This window comes from Pyxicephalus adspersus, chromosome 1, assembly GCF_032062135.1.
Source record: "Pyxicephalus adspersus chromosome 1, UCB_Pads_2.0, whole genome shotgun sequence".
Taxonomy (NCBI): Eukaryota; Metazoa; Chordata; class Amphibia; order Anura; family Pyxicephalidae; genus Pyxicephalus; species Pyxicephalus adspersus.
Genome location: NC_092858.1, coordinates 7100453 through 7122689, shown reverse-complemented (window position 1 = coordinate 7122689; position 22237 = coordinate 7100453). Strand labels below are relative to the sequence as shown.

The following is a 22237-nucleotide window of genomic DNA, read 5'->3' as shown; positions in this document are numbered from 1 at the left end:
CTATACCCTTCAGAAAAAAAATATGAGTATAAGAAAAGAAGCAGCAATACGTATTCCTCAGCAACTTGCTTCCCCCCAACCTCAGTCCCCCTGTAATCCCCACATTGATAGTTACACGTCTGGACACACACTACACACACTTATTATCACATAGGAGAACTTCCTCATAGGAGAAGGGGGCAGGATGACAGAGAGATTGCCCACTTAACAAGCTTCTTTTTCTACTGACCAATCACAGGCAGGGGGAGGGACCAGACCTGTAAGTGCTACTTAATATCAGCAGAGAAGAAATCAGGTCTCTAGCCCTGCCAAACAATGCTATTATGTAAAACCAAGTTAAATAAATCTCAGGACTGGATAGGAAGAAATAGAAATCCTTTGGCAGGGTAAGCAGCCTCCTTATGCCTATTCCGTCTGTGCATTCACCTAGAATTTAGCTTTTATGGAACACTTTGAAAAAAGGAGAAACATTCTTTCTCTCTTTAATATATGTATTAAAACAGTCTTTACTGTGTCTGGTGAACTCATTGTGGAATAATAAATTGCATGCTGGGTAAAAAAAAATTCTGTAGTTTGAAATGTAAAAAAGACAGCACTAGAGAAAAAGCTGATGAATAAGAATAAGTGTGTATATTACATGCTACATACAGTAGAAAGTGGAAGAATTCCATAGTGAGTAGAAAAAGTTATCATGGATAACTGGATCAGCTCATCAGATGTTTTTAACATGAAGCTAAACTGGAAAAACACAAAGATGGTGCTATAATATATATCCCCAGCTTCTGGTGGATTTTGTGTATTAGTGCCACATTGTGCGGCTCAGTTGCTGAGTATTGTAGAGCAGCGGTCCCCAACCACGAGAAAAGTTTGGTGGTCCACTGAAAAATGTGGACATTATTTGCAATTTTTATGTTTTTTTAGTAATAAAATAAAAAATAATATTCTAATAAATTCTTATATTCTGCATGACAATTTTTGACTTTATATTGCACTAAATTCACGAACTGTACTAGAGACGGTAAAACAAGGGAGACGCAGCGTGACGTCAGTGTAGTGTTAAGTTGTACAAGCCATACGCTTCAGTATTGTCTCCACCATTACAACAGTTACCACGCTCCGCCAATACTGATTCTCATCCCATTGTTTTATCTTATTTATTTATTTCTCAGATGATCTTTTAGGTAAGTATGACCCTAGCTGTGTAATTTCTTTACCTGTTATATTTAATGGCACCAAATAGTTTGACTTTGATAACTATCATTTCTTGTTTGGTCTTAGAATTAAATAAACCCATATTAAGTGAGAAAAAGCAAACTAATATTTTACATTTCTTTAGTAATACCAAAAATAATGCAACTAATGATAATTGTAACAATGGTAATACTTCACTGAACTGTAAGCTGATCAATGAATCAGAGCCACCACAGTCCTTGTCAGCACCATTAGGAGGATCATTGTTTTACAAATGTATTTATCTTTTTAAGAAAATTCATATTAATGGTCCACGGGATTTAAAATTATGAATTTGTGGTCCATGAGGTCCGAAAGGTTGGCAACCAACCGCTGCTGTAGATCTCGGCTTTAAATTCAGTGGTGCTATAGATAGAGCCAGCTGCCAGGGACAATGTAACTGCTGCACAACCGCAAGTTATATCATCAGTGGCCTTCCAATGGTCAGAAAGGATCTCCGTGCACTTGAAAGTCTGTTGTGGAGCCAGCGGTGAAGATGTCACCTTCAAAGACTTAGCGGTGACATGATCCTGGATCTCCTATGGCTGGGTCTGTACTCATAGTGGCCCCAGCTAGTGAACCCATGCATTACCTATGAAGGGTAAAGTTCCCTCAGGTTAGTTCTCTGTTCCAAGTTTGGATCCTGGACCATGGTTCATGCAGGGCAGCTGCACACAGGTAAGTCTGTGCCATATTCGGCACGTATGCACGCCTAATTATGGCAGAAGCTCACCAGCCGCCAATGAGTTTACTTCTCCTTATGCCTTATTATTAAACACCATCTTCTTCCTTCTTACAATCTTTGACCATCTTGGTGGCCGGTCCGTGGCAACATAACTCCTGAGTTGCTGTAAGCACTGAGGAAGCTGGCATTGCCGGGTATCTTTTTGACATTTCTCCGGGGTGATCCAGCAGGTACGAATATTTATTTTTGAAAGCTTGTCCCTTTCCGCAATAGTACCCTGCCCGACCCAACATTTTTAAAAGTGCAAATTCAGTTCAGCTCATAGTGAAAGTGAAAATGCTCAAAGCTACATAGAGTTCAGTGGTGCATGGAACATCTGGTGGGGTCCTGTACTATCCGGGAGATTTAATGTTATCCCTTCTGTTGTAAAAGATGTTTCACGTTTCCGAATGCAAATGAAACCTCAAAGGGTTCCATAGCTCTTTACATGCGCTGGGTGTTGTATTCCATATGTTCTAAATAAAAACCAAAAATCAATGATGTCCCGCAGTTCACATGAATTACCGGGCTGACATAAAACAGTTGTAAATTTCTTGTTGAAATGAAATATGGAAAACATTTGATGCTGAATTCTGCTTAAAGAATGTCATGTTTTGTAAAGATGTCTTTAAAATCCTTACCCAACCAACTGGTGGCCCCAGCTAGTGAACCCATGTTTTACGCATGAGGAGCATAGATTCCTAGGCATTCTCTCCAGCCCCTTTAGCCGGGCGCACCACAGGGCAACTTTAAGTAACCACTGGGATGTTTTTGGGTGGTTACTGATGAGCTGGCTCACAATACAGGGGCTTCCACCCACCTACAGCTTCTTCCCACCCACCTTAAAAAAACTTTTCTCAAACGGCAGTTCTTACGCTATATGACTGGCCATTGACGAACCTAGCTCTGTCACATGTGGGTGGGGGAATGTCTAACCCAGTGGAAGTCCCATGTTGCACCTTACACATGGATTAGTGTCTTTGCCTTTTGATGGCCAAATGGTTATTTTGGTTATTTCGCATTATGGCGTCTTGCTAGCACAGCACGTGCATCAGCTTATTCACTGGTAATGGAACCCTAATCACACCTTACCAATGTACTATAGGCCATGCATTGCCGTGCAGCTTGCAGAACTCTGGAATGCCACGTGCCACTTTGTGCAAACCATTTAAATAATTGGGCTGTTGAACACAATGCACAGCTGAGAAGGGTCTGGGGCCCTCGTCTGTCCCTAGTAAGCTGCTTGGCAAGGTTTGTGCTTTTAGGAAGAGTAGTGGATGTAGCCAAAGTGGGCTTCTGTGCAGAAACTACTTGGGGCCCCTCTGGTAACCCATCCTGGCTTGGGGCCCCTGTTGGCTGAGGATGGTCCATGGTCTTCTTTCAGTGGCACACTTTGCACCTCCCTATGTCCACCCCTGGCAAGGTGCATGGCAATGTGTGTCCATTTAGGAAGAAGCAAAGCAAATCTGCCCTTGGTGACCCCTGTGCAGAAATTGGGCCTCCCCTGCCAACCCCCCCTGACCTGGGGCCAACTGAGGATGGTCTGGGGCCCTAGTGCAGTAGCACACTTTGCACCTCCCTAAATCCGTCTTTGGCAAGATGCATGGCAATGTGTGTGCATTTAGGAAGGGGCAACACAAACCTATAGTAAGAGGGGACTCTAGGTGATCCCTCAATTCCTGTGCAGAAATGACTTGGGCCTTCTCTGCCAAAACCCACTGACTTGGATCCCCTGTGGGAGCCTGCGTTGGTTGAGAAGGGTCGTGGCCCTAATGGGGTGGCACACTTTGCATGTCCCCTATATCCCCTGGCACGGTGCACAGCAATACATGTGCTGGAAGAGGCAACACAAACCTGTAGTGGGAACGAGCCCTTAATGAACATATACCCCCCCCCCCCCCCACTACAGCATATACTCACCATTCCTTGCTGCCGCAACACTCTGCATTGTGATTGGCCCAGCACTACCACATGGGGCTGAGGAAGACTCCATAGCCCTCTGTAAGCGCTAAAAATTGGTATGGAGCTTACACATGGTTTTCATCCCTGAATGGAGCTCTAGGGGATAAATGAATTACCACTAACAATATCTTGTATTTATATACCACCGGCATATTATGTAGCGCTGTACACAGAGCACAATCATTCTGACTGTCTCCTATTAAAAGCTCACCCTTGTTAATGCCCTTGACAATTTTTTTGGAGGGTGTAAAGCTGATTATACTTCTACGGAAGCATTTTAGTGTAATGAGCCTGGCGCTGCCCTCTCCCTATGGTATTGGAGAATTCTGTACTGATATGGCATAGTATTGGCAAACCAGTATTACAAAGACCATGAACTGTCACTATTTAATGTACAGCGCTGCGTAATATGTTGGCGCTATATAAATCCTGTTTATTAATAATAATAATATTAATAATATTAATGTCGGGGTACTGAGCTGCACAGCCAATCAGCATATGGCGGGTGCAGTGGGGGGTTGTAGACTAGTAAAGCCTCTTTCCAAATTTTGTCTCTGCAAATGAAAAATCTCCTCCCGAATTTCTCCATCAGGAATGCTTGGCAGTTCTATTTGGACATTGTGTATGGGTGTATTCTCCTTTGTTCCATATTCTGAAATATTCTATTCTAGGCTGGTGTATTTGTTTTTGGAGCCATATGACATCTCAGACAATGGTGCCTTAGGAGGATGTTTCTGCTTCCAGAATATAAAGCTCTGTAGAACATGAGATTACCATGGTGCAATGCCCCGGGGGGCATGAGGAGCATGATACTACCTGCTGACAGTCCGTCACCCCTCGGGGGTCTCGTTTGAAGCCGGGAGTGACACGTTGATCCGTAGTCACATCTGCAGCCGAGATGTTCACAGAAGCTCAGTGCTTGGATTAGAGCCAACATCAAAATAAGTCAGGAAAGTAAATACAAAGGTGATTTAAAGGTAGCAAGTGACCATTGTAACCCATTGAAAAAAATAAAATAATAAATATATCTGAAAATGACCCATCTCTGCAGAGCTGTGCAGAGGAGAAGCAGCACAAACAGCCAACCAATGGTTCTGCATTGCTCATGTGCTATAACAAACATGCTGATTGGAGGGCAGAATGACAAAGAGCTGAGCTCATCAGTCTGCTGCTTCTCATTTCACATGCTGAGGGAAGGACCTATCAGTGTTACTTACCTGCAGAAAGAAAAAAGATGCTGTGAGCTCCTATTGAAGCCTGGGCCGTTAGCTGCAAAATTTAAGTGACGATTAGGATTTTAATGCAGATTCAGTTTTCACATTAAGAGTTAATAACACAAACACAATCCTATATGAGGAATAGAATTTCTGCTGCTGGTAGTTTTTACTATTTCTACCTGAACTCTAGAGGGCAGCAGAGTGGCTGTAATGTTAGCTATAAGAAAACTCCATGTCCCATGATTCCTTGCATTGTGTATGATAGATGGGGGTGGTCACACCTGTAGTCCCAGCTCTGTACAGCGCAATGGGGTGACTACAAATGACTGAATGGAGCATGGATTGTAGCCACAGGCATTAGGGATGTGCAGAAACAGATTCAATTTACTGTATGTGTTTACACTTGACTAGTATTAAAAAATGAATCAAAAAAACTTTCTGCCATATTTGATGATTCCTCAAAGTATTTGTAGGCAGCTGATGGGAGTCTCGTGTCTGTGGGCATTCTTTGGGCACTGCTGGCCGTGTACCACCAGGTAAAGGTAACCAATGGTCTGTATTGATGTTCCCAGATCAGCTGGCTCGGGGAGTTGTCTGGGTCATGCCGCCCCACCCCCACTCCTCTCCATATCACAAGACTTGCAGGGGTTCCTAAGCGTAGCTGCATTGCATACAATAAGGTTTATACTCGAATTTATCTACAAATCCAGCATTTAGAATCTAAGACAACAAACATTGGGATTTTGTTAGTTCCGTGAGTGCGGCGTCTGATATCCTGGCACTAACTGCACAGCTGTGCCACGATGGGCTGTAAAACGGTGGCAGAAATCATCATGACATGGAGCTGGCACGGGGACAATGATAATTATTTCTGGCGTCTCACTGCTGATATAAAAATACAACCAAAGAAACAAAGACATTTCAGCTTCGTTCACATGCCTATGGAGGTCACCTATCCTGTATTTCTCAACCCAAAGAACCGCTCATTAAGCGCCGAATAGAAAAGTTCATATTGGAGCGTGAATCTGGCATCTGATTGGCTGTGTTTAAAAAAAAGTTGCAGCAGTTTTTTTGTCCCTGCATTTTATCTGAAGTCAATGAGAGCATCCTATTATTGGAAAAATGTTTATAATATTAGAAGGTAAAAGGAAGTATCCAGTGGTGGAATGGTGAACGTATCAAACTCCTGAGCTGCCATCGCATTGTATTGTTGAGTTGTTGCAGTGGAATCGGGCTCTGCACGCAGTTCTCTCTCACTCCATTTTTTTTATCATATTTACTTTTTTTGAGTTATTTTTCTGCTGTGCACTCAAATTGTTTTCATTTGTATATTTCTCACACATCAGCACCCTGCACAGAGGATTGTAAGATCCAGCCATTAAAAATATGATTCATCAGCAGTACATGGCTGAAATGTGCTAACTGCAAAAATATCTGCACCGCCTAATAAGAGGCTGCATTAGGAGGAGGTCATGTGATCCCCAGAACATTACAGCCGCGGGGAGTTGGAAGCTGAGCTTTGACTTCTAAGGTTACAGTGACCATGGATATCAAGGTATAGGGGTGTTAGATCTGCCCCTGGCTTCCCCTTCATTGAATCTGCCCTCCAGCCTCCCCTTCATTGGATTTGCCCTCCAGCCTCCCCTTCAATAAATCTGCCCTTCTGCCTCCCCTTCAATAAATCTGCCCTCCTGCCACCCCTTTATTAAATCTGCCCTTCAGACTCCTCCTCAATAAATCTGCCCTCCTGCCACCCCTTCAATAAATCTGCCCTCCTACCTCCCCTTCATTTGATCTGCCCCCCAGCCTCCTCTTCATTTGATCTGCCCTCCAGCCTCTCCTTTAATAAATCTGCCCTCCAGCTTCCCCTTCATTAATTCTGCCCCAGCCTCCCCTTCATTAAATCTGCCCTACAGCCTCCCCTTAATTAAATCTGCCCCTAGCCTCCCCCTAAATCCACTGTGGGAAATGGGTCTGTGCTGTAGTGACTGGCTGTGCTGTAGTGACTGAGTAATGTAATACTCTTCCATGTCAGTGGGTGGCAGTAGGTAGCCTAATTGCCTTGTTTATTCTTAGAGACAAGAGAATCAGCTACAGAGGTCATTTTGTAACATTTTTGATTTGTGGTGTGCCGCAGAATTTTTTCAATGTAAAAAACGTGCCATGGCTCAAAAAAGGTTGAAAAACACTGGATTAGAAGCTAGGCCTAGGAATACCCCACTCCTCTAAACTAACATCCTACAGTCAGGGCATTTTGGATTTTTACATTACCCCTCCCAAATGCCAACTTACTTCTCGTATCCAGACTGAGGTTTGGGAGAAGCACTGAGAATGGGTGCTGTTTTTTTTTTTGGTGTGACACCCTGCCAGCCCCTTCAACCAGACGTAATCTGCTTGCATGGTACAAAGAGAACAGGGACCCGATGAACGGCACCAACACAGCTCAACTGACCGAAAATCAGACCTGCGCCATTTGGGTGGCACGGGTACTGCAATACACTGCAACACAGTTATGTTCCCTTTGTGCATTGGGGTTGGTGATCATATGTGGTCCATTGCTCAACACATGGAGGGGCCCCAAATATAGTCAAATAAGCTGGGTCCCTTTATTACTGTACATGCTGGCCCCTTTCCAATGGACGGCTGGGTGACCCCAGGCTGGAGTGCCCAATGAAGACTGGGGGAGGTGAATATTGTACCAGGTTGTAGGGTTACCTGCAGGATAACTTTAGGATGACATGTACTTGTGCAAATATACCATAATGGGGGGGGGGGGTGATTAAGGCTCAAGGTTCAGATGGGCATTTACCAGCCCTGAGGTTAACCTCTTGGAGCATTTATCAGCATTTTTGACCAAAAGGTTGCAAGTTATGCGTGCAGTTCCCCGAGATGCAACATGAAGCGTCTAAAACCCTGCACCGGTCCTGCACCACAACCAATCGGCTGCATAGATAGGATTCAAACTGCTCCAAATTTGTTCAGTGATACCCAGGGCTTTGGGGTGGTTGCTGAACCTGGCCCATTACAAGTATTTTGGTGCAGGCAGCAAAGTTCCTCCATGTTTTTCTTGGAGACCCCAAATTCCCCCACAAATTTTCTATCATTTATCACTTTTTTTTCTAATTCTTTTTGGAACTTCGGACAGACACATGACATCCCAGGAGTTGCTTGGTTTTTTCCCCCGCGGTGGTTCCACTCGGTTGCTCCTGGTCTACTGTTGATACTCTCACGGTTTGATGCATTTGTTTTCGCTGCGGCTCCATTGTCCTCCGGCGCTCCAGTATTTAATTTGAAAAAGATTGATTGGGGGCTGCGTATTGAGGTCGTAGCTCAGCGACCGAACAGTTATGTCGGATTGTCGCCCGGGTCCCTATAAACACTTCGGAAATGAGTTTCTGTCTCAATCCTACGCACGTTACAAAATGTCAGAGGCTTTTATTGAACCCAACGAAGTCTGTTCAGGAGAGAATGGATTTGTAAAGGGCACCTGTCATTTATCACAGAGCACTCCTGTAGTGCTGGAGAAGTGGTGACCGGGCAGGTGGATTTGTCAGGTCCCTGACTTCTCTGAAGGATTGTACATATTAATTCCAATGGTATCATCTACATCGGGTGATTGTTTTATAAAATCTTAAGCCAAAATTTTTATTATTATTAATATTAACCAATATTTATATAGCGCCAACATATTAGGGGTTGCAAATGACATACAAATACAGACAGTGACATAGGAGGAGGATAGGACCCTGCCCCGAAGAGCTTGCAATCTAGGAAGTGGGGGAAGTAACATACAATAGGAGGGGTATATGGAATGGTGGGAAGTAGTGAGGGTTTAGGAGACAGAAGAAGTCGGGTAGGTGAGGTTGGGTTTTGAGGGCTATTCTAAATGAGCAGAAAGTAGGAGCAAGCCGAATAGGACGAGAAAGACCATTCCAGAGAGTTGGGGCAGCTCTAGAGAAGTCTTGTAGCCGTGCGTGTGATGAGGTTAGGAGTGAGGAAGTCATTAGTAGGTCAATGAAGGAGAGAAGAGAGCGGAAAATGGAGTATTGTTCTAACAAGTCAGAAATGTAAGTGGGACAAGAACTGTGGAGGGATTTGAAGGCAAAGCACAGGAGATGATTTTGATTGTAAGGTGAAATGAAAGCCAATGAAGAGAACTACAAAGAGATGCAGCAGAAGAGGAACGGTGGGAAGGATGGATGAGTCTGGCTGCAGCATTCATAATAGATTAGAGAGGGGAGAGTCGGGTTAGTGGAATACCAGCTTTTACATGTAGATTATCCCCAGGGCAGCCAAAAGGAGTATGAATTGGAGCGCCAGTAAGATATTTAATACTGCTCACTGCTGCCTGCTGTCAAAAGTGCAGCATGCTGGAGGCCGGGTGGTTGGCAAGGTGCCAGTTGCCAGAAGTCACATGGGAACACTCGTTTCCTCCATAGGTCTATAATTAGCCTCAAGGTTGAACCCTTCATCATTGGGTTTTTTTCAATAGAGAAAATTGATGGCAAACAATGTCGAAGGATTGGCCAATATTCCCACCGTGAAAGTTTTAGGCTGTGTTCAGACTGCCAGTGAAGTTGCGATGTGGTTACAGCTTCCTCATGCCAGTGAAACGCATTACTAGACAGGTGGTCTCCATTCTGCAATAAAATACCCCCACCTGCCTCTTGGAGTTTTTAAAATAAACTCAACTTTCCCCATTCTATCTTGGGTGCCGCCATCTTTTTCTTTTCTGGACTCTAATCTTCGGCTACATATTTTGGCTGGAATGACCTAACTGCTCTGCATGCACACGGGATTTCATTCATGCATTTCCCATCATCATAATCATTCATTTAGCAGAATTATAGTTCAACCTAATAAAAATGGAACCTTCATTATTCATTATTCACGTTTAGTTTATTCACGTTTAGTTTATTTTTCTTATATCAATGCATTGCTCTGTGCTTTTCTGTGCTGAGTATGTTGACAAAATCTCTGACATACGAAGGACGCTGCTTTGGATGCCGATGATGACTTTCTCAGTGGACAGATCAGCATCTGGCGTCTGAATAGGGAGGGGGGTTTGTTGGCGTTTTGTCTGCATTATCAGTGGAAGGGTGAGCAGCGGGAAATGTTCATATAGCACAATGTCCAGCTTGTTCCCCCAAGCTTACGTCCTGCCATTGTTGTCCTGACCTACAGGAAGGTTACAGCCAAGCTATGTATATGAAGAGGGATCTACGTGTTTGTGAACCTAGAAAATCTGGAACAATTTATTTTTTTTTATACCCACCCAACATATATATATATTTTCTATGTAGTTGTATGCAGTTTAGCTAAGATCTCCCAACTGCAAAACTCCCTCCCCAGATTTAGAGGGGGACTGGTGTACAAGACAAAATCGGTAAAGGGGGCTCATTAGTAAAGACCCTTGTATTTTGTCCATCAGCAAAGGAATGATGTAAGTGTATGAAATAGGCACTGAGTATAACCCGGAGGGCAAATAACGTCACCTTGCTATGAGTCGGGGCGCTGGCTGGCACCCTGATGCATGTAGCCATCAATGTCACCGTGATGGTAGATGAAACCAAGGGGGGCATTGGGAGAAGGCCATGGGGTATTTCTGTACTAGACCCCGATCAAAAGAGCTTGACTTTTGCAATGCTGGAACTTGGAGTAGCGGCCCAGGTAATTTACCTAGTATGGGGCCCAGAAATGTTGATGGTGGCCTCAGTACCCTCAGTATGATGGGAGCAGTTCCTGAAAGAGTTAGGATCTGAAGTCGAGGAGGGGTAGTGCCAAGCTAAGAGCACCCAGGGAAGGGTAGAGACTGTCAAGCATGGTGACACAACATGACCGGTGGCACCTGGTACTGCTGCTACCTATCCCTAGGTACAACATTGTTGACATGTAAGGATCCCAAAAATTGGGAACGTCAAGAATTCCTCATTCTTCATTTATACAGAAGGGGCAGATACAAGACCAGTCACCCTGCACAAGGAAAGATGTATAGCAGGGCCGGATTGAAAGAATCCAATCAGTTTATGTGTTGTCAAAAAGCATTTTGATAGGAGGAGAAGCAGCGTGATAGATAAACTCATCATTGTGCTGATTCTCCGTTTCCTGTCCATGAAGACCTGGACACAGAAGAAGTAGTCTTTACGATGCTTGTCATTAAAATAAGGACATCTAGTGGCAGAAAAGAGTACTACAGGGGATATCCCCAAATCGAAGGCCAATATTGCAACATCTTCTATATTTTTGGGATATTTTTTAAGTAATTCTCTTCTACACCTGTCCATTATTCATAATATATTCCGCTACAACCTTGTGGAAAATCTGAGCTAATCCTGTAATAGATAGCCATCACTGTATTTGAGTATCCATGGTATTACCGATATAGGATTATGCAGCATTATGTTATGGCTCGCATTTGCAATGATTGAATAAGACGCCGCAGCTTTCGCTGAAAACCTCCAAAAATATTCCCATCAGAAAATCTTAGCTGTGATTTTACAATGACTCCCCACCTGCTGTTCCCATCTGCTCAATACGTGAGCTCCGGCATGCTGGAAAGACGAGCTGCTTTAGCCTTACCTGAATATGCTGCTTGTTTTAAGCCAATACACCTGTTCTTCTCGTCGGTCCCATTGGGGAAGGGGATGGGAGGGAGGGCGGGGGGAGCAAATGCAGAGCCAAAGAAGGTCCCATGTCAATGCTGTATTGAAAACATGGAAACTGTACATTAAGTATCCTCAGGTAAAACCATTTGGAGAATAGAGAAGAGGGGTTAGAATGTTCATCAAGTTTATATTGCTGTCTGTATCCCCAATGGGGGAGGTTACCCCTTTACATGTACTACTGACTATTATCACCAAGCACTAGTGAGGGAAAATTCAACATTTCATAGAGATGAGAAAATTCTTCCTATAGGGACACATCTTCTGAGGACAGCAGAAAATTGGCAGATTGGCAGATTTCCACTAACTTTCTGTTGTGTAGTCTGTCTGTGATTGTGCAGGTACATAGTTAGCACAGGAAGTACAACACTGGCACATGATTAGCACAGGAGGTACAACACTGGCACATGATTAGCACAGAAGGTACAGCGCTGGCACATGGTTAGCACAGGAGGTACAACACTGGTACACGGTTAGCACAGGAGGTACAACACTGGCACATGATTAGGACAGGAGGTAGAACACTGGCACATGGTTAGCACAGAAGGTACAACACTGGTACATGGTTAGCACAGGAGGTACAACACTGGCACATGATTAGCACAGGAGGTGGAACACTTGCACATGATTAACACAGGAGGTACAGCGCTGGCACATGATTAGCACAGGAAGTACAACGCTGGCACTGGTTAGCACAGGAGGTACAACACTGGTACACGGTTAGCACAGGAGGTACAACACTGGCACATGATTAGCACAGGAGGTNTATGCTGCTTGTTTTAAGCCAATACACCTGTTCTTCTCGTCTGTCCCATTGGGGAAGGGGATGGAAGGGAGGGCGGGGGGAGCAAATGCAGAGCCAAAGAAGGTCCCATGTCAATGCTGTATTGAAAACATGGAAACTGTACATTAAGTATCCCCAGGTAAAACCATTTGGAGAATAGAGAAGAGGGGTTAGAATGTTCATCAAGTTTATATTGCTGTCTGTATCCCCAATGGGGCAGGTTACCCCTTTACTTGTAATACTGACTATTATCACCAAGCACCAACATTTCCTAGAGATGAGAAAATTCTTCCAATAGGGAAACATCTTCTGAGGACAGCAGAAGATTGGCAGATTGGCAGATTTCCACTAAATTCCTGTTGTGTATTCTGTCTGTGAATATGCAGGTACATAGTTAGCACAAGAAGTACAACACTGGCATGTGATTAGCACAGGAGGTACAGCGCTGGCACATGATTAGCACAGGAGGTACAACACTGGCACCTGGTTAGCACAGAAGGTACAACACTGGTACACGGTTAGCACAGGAGGTACAACACTGGCACATGATTAGCACAGGAGGTAGAACACTGGCACATGGTTAGCACAGGAGGTACAACGCTGGTACACAGTTAGCACAGGAGGTACAACACTGGCACATGATTAGCACAGGAGGTAGACTACTGGCACATGGTTAGCACGGAAGGTACAACACTGGTACACGGTTAGCACAGGAGGTACAACACTGGCACATGATTAGCACAGGAGGTAGAACACTGGTGCATGGGTAACATAGGAGGTACAACACTAGCACATGGTTAGCCTAGGGGGTACAACCCTTTCGTACCATGAATCACTTAACTGCTTTGCGACAACTCTGGGTGTAGGTTTAGCTGGATTCTTTGTGAAATAAACAACACAATGGTAGAATATTAAACTTCAACAAGGACAGGGGATTTTTCAGCTTTCAGCACTGCTTCTCACACACTGTACCAGCACACATGCATTCCTGGATTCACTAAATTTGCATTCAGACTACCCAAAGAAACAGCTACATGAAGCTGAGATAAAATAACTGATAGCAGAAAGCAAAGAGCTGAAAGAGAAGGGCTAGGATAACACAAATAGGAAGGAGTGAGCTGGATGACCGTTAGTCCATTATTTAGAAAATTAATTGGTTCAAGATTTCTGCTGCAGCTTCTAATGCTTGTTGTGTGGATGTTCCAGTGTGCAAGGAAATGAAAAAAAGTCCTTTCGAACACAGGAGAAAACTATCTACAAGGGTGAAAAAATCTGCTTTATTCACCCTAATGAGTGACAGGTGCTCTTTAAATATCAAATATCTATAGCAGCTGCTCTCTGGTGATTTTTCTTTTTCGGGAAAGATTAAGATGCAATCCTACTGAGGACTGATAACATACAAACGGCAATGAGTCAGTGAAGAGCCTTTAAACCCTGCACAGGTCATGTGATCACAATGTCGGAGGGAAAATGTTTATTGCAATCATTAGGCTGATGATTTCACAGAATTGAGATATCAGAGGCTCCTGAGTCATCCAACCCAGCTCACCACTTCTGAGAAACTCCGGTATCAAGTTCCCCAGAGGTCAGGTAATCATCGCACAGCCACTCTGGGCAAATAGATTATAACATTCATTGGTTTAAAGTGAATCTGAATGTCGCTTGTAGAGGAGAAAAGTTACAAGTGAAGCCCAACTTCAGTTTTCATAAAAATACATTGTATCCATCGCTGTCCCCTGCAGACACTTTGCTTCATTGTCTCCTATGAGTCATTCAAGTCACTTCCTGTATACCAAGGCTGTCATGGACACACCCCCAGGCAGTCATGGACACGCCCCCAGGTGGTAAGTCATCAAACCAGCCTGTTTGCAGCTCTTTTAATGGAGGTTTGTTCACTGCTGCCATATGGAAAGAAAAATGGGATCCTATCATATGATCACACAAAAGACTGCTGGAAAGGAAGGGGTGAAGAGCTAGCAGCTGAATAAATATTTCCTCCTGTTAGTGAGTTTGCTTTGTTTAATTGATTGTGCTTCTTCCTGTCCCAGCATGAACTTTACTATACAGAGAACCCGTCACTATGTCTTATATGGTCCAGGTGACAGGGACTCTTTATCCATGATTAAAAAGGCCCCAGACACAGGGGGGGGCATTCGGTGAATCAGAGCTTCATTTTCACGAATGTTTCACATAATTGGTGACCCTGGCAGTCTGAACAGAGACAAAGCCTCTGATTTGCAGATGAGCTGTGGGAATGTTTGTTTAAACTCAGGGCCGCGTTTGGAATATTGATGTTTTTTTTTTTTAATGGTGAACTCTTTTTTTGATGTTTTAGGGGCTTTTAGATGGAATCTCATCCAATGATGGGTGCAGTCACATGACCAGAGAAGCGGTGCTGCAGTAATTAGAAATCTGCCAGGTATGCGTCTGGCTGTGCCAAGTAGTATTGGCCCCTAACCATGCAGGTCATTAAGCATTTACCATTAAGGAACCCCTAGAAGTCCCTAGAGAAACCCTGGGGTTCCATGGAACCCTGGAGGAGAATGGCTGCTGTATATCATGAGATAACCGTCCTTATAGCGATATGTATATTTACTGAGGAACGATTGGTTCACACCAATGATATCTAATGAATAATACATTTCTCTATACCCATGGTATACCAATCAATGCCAATAATATCTCATACCAATCAAAGCGACACTATGCATAATAAACTACTATATTGTGTGTGTATATAAAGAAATGAGTTTCACTGGTAGGGATTCTCTACAAATAAATACAATGTATTACATAGGACGATTTTTTTTAATTTCAAGTTTATAAATATCAAATCTAAAGAATAAGCCAATAGCAGATCTACCAATACACCAATCCAATGTAACTGTACCAAGTGAACAGTCTTTTTAATGTTGATCTCTGACAGTCTCTATGTACCATAGGTGATCTCTGACAGTCTCTATGTACCATAGATGATCTCTGACAGTCTTTTCAGACCATGAATAGTCTCTGACAGTCCTTCAGTACCATGAGTATTCTTTACCAGTTTTTATGTATCTTGAGTAATTTCTGACAGTTTATCAGTACCATGAGTATTTTCTAACAGTCTCTATGTACCATACGCAAATACTGACTCTCTCTCCATACTATGAGTAATCTCTGGCAGTCTCTATGTACCATAGGTGATCCCTGACAGTCCCTTCTTACTATGAGTCATCTCCTAAAGTCTCTATGTACCATAGGTGATCTCTGACAGTCTCTATGTACCATTAGGGATCTCTGACAGTCTCTATGTACCCTAGGTGATCTCTGACAGTCTTTTCGTAGCATGAATAGTCTCTGACAGTCCTTCAGTACCATGAGTAATCTTTAACAGTTTTTATGTATCTTGAGTAATTTCTGACAGTTTATCAGTACCATGAGTATTTTCTTCTCTGACAGTCCTTCAGTACCATGAGTAATCTTTAACAGTTTTTATGTATCTTGAGTAATTTCTGACAGTTTATCAGTACCATGAGTATTTTCTAACAGTCTCTATGTGCCATACGTAAATACTGACTCTCTCTCCATACTATGAGTAATCTCTGGCAGTCTGTATGTACCATGAATATTTTCCAACGGTCTCCATGCACCATCAGTCATCTCTGACAGTCTCTATATACCATAGCCGCTCTCTGACAGTCTCTTTGTACCACAAGTAATCTCTGGCATTCCCTGTGTACAATTAGCAGTCTCCATGCAATCCAGTGCCAGTAGCAGTCTCTGACAATCTCTCCGTTCCATGAACAGGCTCTGACAGTCTCTGTAGCATGTCCAGTCTCTCTACACTATTAGCATTCTTTAGCAGTTTCTCTGTATCTTGAACAATATTTGGTCATCTCTCTGCAGTCTCTCCAAGAATGGTCTCTGACAGTCTCTCTGTAGCATTATGTTGGCTTCCTTGCATGAAATTGTTGAGTACATGGTGGGTAGTCTATGTGGCAGATCACATGAGTGGACTCTGGCAGTCTCTTTGTACAGTCAGCAGTTTCTAACAGTCCTTGTATTACAAGCAGACTCTCTCTGTAGACCCTTTGCACCAGGAGCAATCTCTGGCAGGGTGTCTATACCATGAGAAATCTCTTTGTACCATTAGCAATCTCTGACAGTCTCTTGGCACATCCATAGAACCATAGCAGGTCTCTGGATCAGACAATACCTTTTTTGTGAGTTCCAGAGTCAGACTAACCAATACACAAATTGCTGTATCTCAAATTTCATTCTTTATTCTGCTTTATCTGACGCTTATGATTTAGGTTGATTTTTGATTAGAAATTTGTCCTCGGAATCAGTAAATTCATATTGTTACAGATACATTTACTCTCTAAATGGACCTTCATCCCATCCTATGAAAAATCAGATTGGATGTTCTCCGCCATTGACCACTAGCTTGTATAATTCTCAGAGATAAAGGGGTCATGTGACAAGAGGCTGCAGTCCTTACCCAGAAAAACATGCAGAATGTTATTCTATATACAAAACTCAATGCAATGTGGTCTTCAGGTTCTTGGCTCAGTTTCCTGGTTTGAATTAGTGATTCACAAAGTGATATCATCACATGCTGGTGGTTTAAGCAGTCAAATGAAGGCTTTAATGAAAAAAATACTCTTCAGTGTAAATAGAGGGTAGAAGCCATAGCGGCAGACCACAGGACGCAGGTTTGGTGACCTGCCAGGATGATGTTTTCCACTTAGCAGTGGAACAGAGAAGGAAAGAATACATTGTATCCAAGATACACAGGTACAGATGAAAGTCAATATGAATGTACAATTATTATTAATAAACAGTATTTTTATAGCACCAACATATTACGCAGCGCTGTACATTAAAAAGAGATTCCCAAAGAATTGGCATTATTGCTGAATAATTTTACAATCAGCAATTTGTAGTACCAACAGGGTCCCATCATGTGACTGACGATTTCTGGTTGGTTAGGGTTAACTTCACATTAACCTATAATTATTGAACAGGATATATATCGCACCAACATATTACGTAGTGCTGTACATTAAAAAGGGGGTTGCAAATGACAGACAGATACAGACAGTGACACAGGAAGAGGAAAGGACCCTGCCCCGAAGAGCTTACAATCTAAGAGACCTAGTCAATAAACCAGGGCATGGTCCTTGGAAAGATACACCATAAGGGACCTGGAGGTCTCATGTCATCAATCATCAATGGAAATTATGAGCTCCATAAGCAATCCTGAACGTAGTTTTAGTGTAGATCAGTCTTTCTGAAGCAGGGTTCCTCCAGAGGTTGCTGGGGGTTCCTTTGAGCAGTTTGGACCTCTGAGGTCCGTTTGAGTGACACACATGAGCAATGTGTAGTCCGTATTCCTATCTCAGTCATATAACAGAGCCCTGAGCAGCCTCGTAGTTTGCCAAAGAAAGTCTATGGCCCAAAAGTTCCCTTTAGTTAGCCAGAGAGGTCCATGACATTTTAAGGTCTCTGTAGTTGAGCAGAGAAGGTCTAATTTCCCTTTAGTTGGGCAGAGAAGGTCAATGAAAATGAAAGTTCCCTATAGTCGGGCAGAATAGGCCTAGGGCACAAAAAAGTCTCTGTAGCCAGCCAGAGAAGGCCTAGGGAACTAAGAAACTCTTGTAGCTGACCGGAAACCGCATGGGGCACCAAAACTTCCCTGTAGTTGACCAGAAAAGGTACAGAACCATGAAGGGCCCCTATAGGTGGGCAGAGAAGGTCCAGGACACTAAAAGGTCTCTGTAATTGCCCAGAAAACCGTTTGGCTATCATTGAGGGTGACATTCTTATCAAATGGCCAGCAATGTAAAAGGAATTCTTCCCACTGGCCACCACACTAATGTACTGTGAGCTGTGGATAAAGAAATTATAGCCGAGGTTCCCTGAAGAACTGAAAGTAATTTTAAGGGTTCCCCTATGTTATAAAGGATCCAGAAATGTTGATATAGAAAGTAACATTATCACTTGTTTATTTTCTTTTCTCACTTTTGACAAATCATTTTCCATAAATATAGCAGGTGGCAACAATGCTTACAGTAATTGTTTGGTAATTATCGCTTTTCATTTAAATAACACTTTGTTTATATCAACTATGGGTATGGTTGTTACAATAGGAAAATGTTAACTCCATCTGGTCCTGCTGTCTTTAGGAAATGTCGGGATAATATGGTGGGCATTGCACTATAAGGGGGGAGGTTTATGAAAAGGCTTTAGGAATGGCTTACAAAGCCGTACTTATCGCACCAATTAAAAATACAGCAAGCAGGAGATTTAAAGAAGAACTAAAGTCCCATTTTCATTATGAGCAATTAATGGATGTCGTTATTGCAGAAAGGGACAGGCAATGTCTATAACTTATCTGCGTGATTGCTGCCTAGCTGGCAAGTTTTGCTGAGCTGCTCATTCAATGAGTGCCAAAGAAAACCGTCAATCCTGCTTTCCCTTGCATGTGCCAGGAATGAATGTTATATCACCTCGGCACAATTAATCAAGATGGCCCAAGATCGCTTTGTGGAAAGAAAGAAAAAGAAAGATGGCGGTGCCCTTCATTGGAATAGGAATGGGCGAGTAATCACAGGTTTAGTTCCACTTTAAGTTTCCCCAGTATTACATTTGCATGTAAGGCGTTATATCCAATGAATTTCTGCAATACTTACACTACTCCTATATTTTATGTCTTTAAAAACATTGCAAGTACGGGAATATACCCTGTTGATGTAAAATGTAAGTTGGGTACACACACTCGGGGCAAATTGGCCAACTGGAGGACCAGAAACAACCTTGGGTGGCCCCCAGTTATATGCCCCAATAATGCGTTTTCTGTTCTGTGTTGGGCCTTTTCTTCCTTACAAAATTGCCACTGTACCAGGAAAGCTATAGCACTTCCACTAGTGGGCCGCAGGTACCTAATCCAACCCAACACGCATGGGCCCATTTTTCTGTTCATTCAATAGTTTAATTGAATTGCTTATAAATATTGATTCTGATTTTCTAAATTTGGTTGACCAAAAGCCATCGATGTTGAGTGTAGAATCAGAAGAACCTTGATTGGTCAGGTTGGAAAATTTTTGTACAATCCCAACACCTCATGATCAGTTCCTGTTTGATTGCTTATATGTTATCTTTTGTTACATTTGTGGTGCATGGTCCTAAGATCGATAGATTTTTGATCAATAGTTGACATTACTATTGATAAATCGGTCAAATTAAAATTGATCAGACTGAAGTGGATTCATATATGGACAGCTTTGGTGCCTAACCTCCAGGAGGAGGACTTTGTGCCAAAAGATCTTTTGTGTCCCCCAATGAACGATGGAAGAAAAAGTCAATGCTCCGCATATACTATTTGCTCTTTTCTTTTGTTCTCAATGAAGTGGTAAAGTTATTTTGAGGGTTCACCCATGTTAAAACTGAAAAGGTTTCAGTTTTAACATGGGTGAACCCTTAAAATAACTTTCAGGTCTTCAGGGAACTCCTGGTATAAATTGCTATATCCACAGTTCACAGTGTATTAGCATGGGGGCCATTAGGGAGAATTCCTCTTTTACATTTTACATTACAGCCCAGTGGGAAGAATGTCCCCCTTACAGATAGCCAAAAAGTCCATTGGTGTCACCTAAACTGACCTAAGGGGTACAAACTGCTCATTGCTCAAGGACCCCGGCAACCTCTGGAGGAACCCTGGTGGAGAAACACTGGAATAAAGTATGCAAAAGATAGACCTTTGTTTTTTTGTTCTCATTGCGAATATTTTGCTTACAATAGGAAGTGAGGGGAACTCCTCTATTAGACAATGGTTACCACAATGTGTCTCCAATGGGACAATTTCCTTTCTTTTTTTCTGGTGCCGAATAAATGTTTTGGATTTTTCACTTTTAGTCTTGGTGAGAGTGATCAAAGGGCAAATAAACAGGGTAGGTTTCCACAGTGGGGGCACAGACTGCAATTAAAACATGACAGTGGGTCAAACCTTTCACCTCTCCATCCCTACCGGTAAATTGACAGTAAATCAAACCCATTGACCCCTTTATGCTCACCTCTCTAGGCCTTCTGGCTGATTCTCCCAACCACCACTTCCCGGTGTTGGAACTCCATGGGAGTGCCAATGTTGCCCTGTCCATCACAGACTTGGCCATCGCCTTGCTCTTGGTCACCATCATCAACAGAAGCAGTCAATTTAATATAATGTAGGAAAATGTAAATATTAGTTTTTAGTTTTTAAATGGCTTATTTTTAAAAGCACACCAATATGCGACGGCACTGGACGATGAATGTTATCCAGACTTGGCTCATTTGCGTTGCCAGCTCTGTCCTCTGCATGCCTATTCTCACATCTCACAATGACGGCACCGCTCCACCATCGTCCTGCCAAGTGTGTCTCTGAACTGGCTGCTGCTTGGGCCCCTCTGATGGATTCTGCGCTCGTTGTTAAATCTCCCATCCCTGTTTGATCGGGAAAACAAATTATGAGTCATATGTGGACATCTATCAACAAATCTGAGATGATAATCTCCTGCAGAGCGCCTTTGCACACACATCCTGATTCATCCTTGTCTTACCTTCATCCTACGGAATAGGAATCAATAATAAGGTTCCTCTACACCAGTATAGAGGGATGAGCGAACGTTGCAGCTTTTTGCTAAGCCGGAATCTTAAAGTGTTTGTCAAGCCAAAAAAAATATGCATTACCATTTCATTGTATTGCTATCTGTAAATGCTACGTTCTGTTCTCTTGCCACTTGTGCTTCAACCTTCATTGTGGGTTAAACCTCAATAAATTTACTTGTCCAACCAAAGAACGCCAAGTTGCGCTATTGTAATCTGCTGCTCCATGACTGGTCCCATGCCGCCATCTTTGTTTTTTTTTAACATTGGAAGCCTTTTGGCTCCAGATGACAAGGTGTGAGATTCATCTCCTCTGTTGTATATAAGCACATGACATATGTGACATCCCAGGAGGCTACAGGAGGAAGCTGCACACCTGGGCAAGGAGCTGGGACAGGTACGGATCACCTGTTCATAATCTAAAATAGTAACTAGGTGGTTTCTTTGGGATAACACAACGAGTGTGCTGGGTCAACAGGTTGTATTATGGTCAATACCTTCAGCATTACAGAACCAATCCAATGGATTGTGATTGACAAGACTTTCACCTCCAATCTGAATCCTGAACTTTTTCAGCAGCCAATGGATTTACCAGATGATTGGGTAGATGCAATGTGTTCTTCAGTTTGTGTGTACAAATGTCCAAGGACATCTCTGTAGAATCCATTTGGAATACTGATCACTTTTTATCCAGAATCTCATACACGTGTGGGGTTTTGGGATTTTGACTATTTGGATTGGTCGGTTGAGTGCAATATTGGCAGCGGGTTTGCTCAAGTTTGCAAGGCTTATCTAATACTGGGTTACTATTACTGGAAAACTACTGCTAGGTTACAAATACTGGATAACTAATACTAGGTAATTATTACTGGATAACTAATACCAGATAACTATTACTTGATAACTACTACTAGGTTACCATTACTGGATAACTAATGCTAGGTTACAATTACTGGATAACTAATACTAGGTAACTATTACTGGATAACTACTACTAGGTTACAATTACTGGATAACTAATACTAGGTAACTA

At 42.8% G+C, this 22237-nt stretch overlaps 1 protein-coding gene across 1 annotated transcript in view; it reads left to right on the top strand.

Annotated features, from left to right (window-relative positions):
- RAB30 (RAB30, member RAS oncogene family) overlaps positions 1-22237 on the top strand; it is a 96166-nt gene that overhangs the window by 33813 nt on the left and 40116 nt on the right. The window lies entirely within an intron of this gene.